Raw genomic sequence first — 3,442 nt, 5'->3', positions numbered from 1 at the left:
TTATAATCACTACAGTTTTATCATTTTACTTCTAAATGACTCAAGGGGATTAACTGCAATAAAAAGAAGAAAGACAAAGAAATACTCTCTGGAGACTGGTATTCAGAATGTAACAATTTTTTAAAAAGCGGGGGAGAGAAAGAGATGGAAGGAAAGAAAGATGTGATTTCATAGTAATTTTTTTTTTTTTTTTAGGCTTTTGTCTTAGGGTGTGTGACAGAGAAAGTGAGAGGGAAAGTGAGAAATCTACCCCCAGGAAGATGGTCATGCTTCAAATTCTTCTCCTCCATTCTCCTTCTGGAATCTTGGACACGCACACAGGGGCCCAGAGTGATTTTCAAACAACTGGATCTGGAACTCAAAACTTGATTAGCCAAATGGGAGTCTAGAGATTTAACCACTTTGCCATCTGCTGGCCCCCGGTAGTAAATTTCTTTAACTACAAAACAGAAGTTTCTTTTTTTTCAGAAGCCAGTTAGAATTTCTTTAAACACCATATAGAATGCCAACAAAATTTCAGGCATTTCTCTGTCCTGAATCACTTCGTTAAGAGCATTTTCTCCATCACTAACTTCTCTCTTGCCTTCATACAAAATGTATTAGGATTTCATTCATTTGGTTGTCACTCAAAAATTCTGGGATGGAAAGGGGTGTCAGTAGATAAATAATTCTTATTTATTTTTATTTGTGAAGTATCAAAAACTTGGGAACCAGCAGTTAGCGTAATGGCTATGTCGCTGGACACCCACGCAGTCGGCCGTGGTTCGCGTCCCAGATCCAGTGGCTTAGCACTCACGCCGGGCGCATGTGCATGTGTGCCCAAGATCCCAAGAGGAGAATGGAGGAGAAGGGATTGCAGCGTGACCATACCCCCTCGGGGGTGACTTCTCACTTTCTGTCCCTATGTCTCTCTGTCTGTCTAGCGAGCGCACGCGCCCTATAGCGAAAACCTCTCCAAGAAAAAAAAAATAGAATCAAAAACTTAAAATTTACAAAAACATACCAGTAATTTTTATTTCTGGACATTCAGAGCTCACTCTCTTGCCCAGTAGAGTACCATGTAACCACAATGCAACCAGCAATATCAAGACAACACATACCAGGGCAAGAGCTAAACCTTCACTTCTATTTATGTTTCATCAATTCACGTCTCAATATAATCCTTTATAGGGAAAAGGATACAGTTCAGAATCACATGATGTTCTGTGTAATTCAATTCAATTCATTAGCGTTTGACAGTAACGTCACAGAAGCAATGTTGTCTTCTCATGGAGTCTTATCAGACATTACACCATTTCATTTTTTCAGTACTACTATTGTTTTATTTGATTTATGATTCATGTAGCAATTTGCAGACTTTTCCTCACAAAGCTACTCTTTGATCCTTGTCATTGATATATGTTTTGGTATTTGGAGTTCTATATAAATAGAGTAGTACTTGTGAGTATTTGGGTCTTACTAAGACAACTGACTTTTGCAGATGCTGAATATTTCAGTGTTAGTTACTGAGACCCTGTTAAACTGTGAGTTGAGGATGTTCTTTCTAATCATTAGCAAGTATGTAGTCTACTTTGAAATATGTTGAAGGGTAGGAATAAAAATAGAAATTCTTTTTTTAAAAGAATTATTTTACTTAACTCTATTTATTTATTTAATTTAAATTTGACCAGAGAAGGACAGAGCAAGAGAGAGAGAAAGAGAGAGAGAAAGCAAGCTGCCAGGTCCGAAACTCAAACTGCGGTCAGCCATGTGGGATCCCAGCGTTCTTAACCACCACACTACCTGCCAGCCCCAAGAATAGAAATTCTATAGAAAGCTTGTTTCATTTTTCTTCAAACCCCCCCCCCAAGTTCAAAGGAGGCCTGAGTTAATATCATTCTTTGGTGACTATTTATTATATTTTCCTTCTTTTCTCATGTTTGTGCTATTTTATTTCAGGTTTATTTACTCTTTTTAACTTTATTGAATTTCAATATACACATAAAATTGTATATATTTAAGGTGTACATCATGATGATTGAAATATGTATAAGCTGTAAATACAAATATCACAACAAACCTAATTAACATATCCGTCATGTTTCATAGTTATTTCACATATGTGTATTTTGGAAATCTTTATGATCTAAGTGTCAGCAATTTTTGAGATTTGCAATACAGTATTACTGATGTAGGAACAGGAAGGGATGCTTGTTCTGGAGGACTAGATTGGGCTGTCACATTTGTTGCTCTGCAAAAACCAATCTTAAGTGCCAAGAGCTGGTGAATAAGGAAAAGGAGTCATTTTGGTGATGCTAGCACTGTGGGGAGAGGGGATTGGAGTCCATAACCATCTCTGCTGTAGCGGAGGAAACACAAAACTCTTTTTGTATGGGAAGGGGTTAGTGTGAGTTCATCTAGAAGCAAAGGGCAAGTTACTCATTGTCTTGGATAAAATCAGGAGGATGTTGATCATTGAATTTGGGCAAAATTATGTAAATACACACTTGATAGCATCAGAGAGGCAATCACTACTTGAGGGGCAGTTTTTATTCTAGGCGTACAGGGCAGAATGATTGATTTAAATTCTCTGCAAGGAGCTTAAAGACAAGCAATGATGGGCCACTCAGTAGTATGGTGGTTAAGGCAGCTGGATCCTACGTGGCCAACTCTACGGTTCAAGATTCAGGCCCGAGGCTTGAAAAACACACTCTGTGTGTGTGTGCGTGTGTGTGTGTGTGTGTGTGTGTGTGTGTGTATGTGTGTGTGTGCATGCGCGTATGCCCAAAATCTTGACAGAATAATGGAGGAGAAAGGAATGTGATATGGCTATCCCCTCATGGGAGGAGATCTCTCTTTCTTTCTCTCTCTTTCTTTCTCTCTCTCTCTTTCTCTCTCTGTCTCCAACTAACATGCCTTATAGATAAACTAAAAAAAAGATAAACAATGATTAATGAGCCAACAGGAGCAAAATGGAGTCAGTTAAGACAACTCTTAGATACTGACTTAGAAGCAGCAAAGATCTGAAATTTTGCAGTGCTTAAGCTGATGAAATCTTCTTGGCTACTTAGATGGTAGGGGCCTAGTGACACCTTTCCGCTCGCTCCTTATTTCTTTGCAAAGTTTCTGTAAATACTCAGCAAGATTATTGCTAACTCTCATTAGTTAATCATTAGGCCTAAGGGTTAACCTATTAGGTTGGTACAAAAGTAATTATGGTGGTGAATTGTTGAAATTTGCTGTTTGAAATATATTTTAGACTATGGACATGATATTAGACAAACAAAACAAATTGAGTAATTTACTTATTCGAATACAAAATTGGTTGTAAAGCAGCAGAGACTCCTCATAACATCAAGAATACTTTGGCCCAGGGAGCCTGCAAGTGGTGTGGTGGTTAAGGGTGCTCAACTCTCACATGGCTGACTATACAGTTCAAGTCCTGGACCTGGAAGCTTGCTTT

Source organism: Tupaia chinensis, unplaced genomic scaffold, assembly GCF_000334495.1.
Source record: "Tupaia chinensis unplaced genomic scaffold, TupChi_1.0 Scaffold143422_1, whole genome shotgun sequence".
NCBI classification, from domain to species: Eukaryota; Metazoa; Chordata; class Mammalia; order Scandentia; family Tupaiidae; genus Tupaia; species Tupaia belangeri.
Note: the sequence above shows the minus strand (reverse complement) of the source record.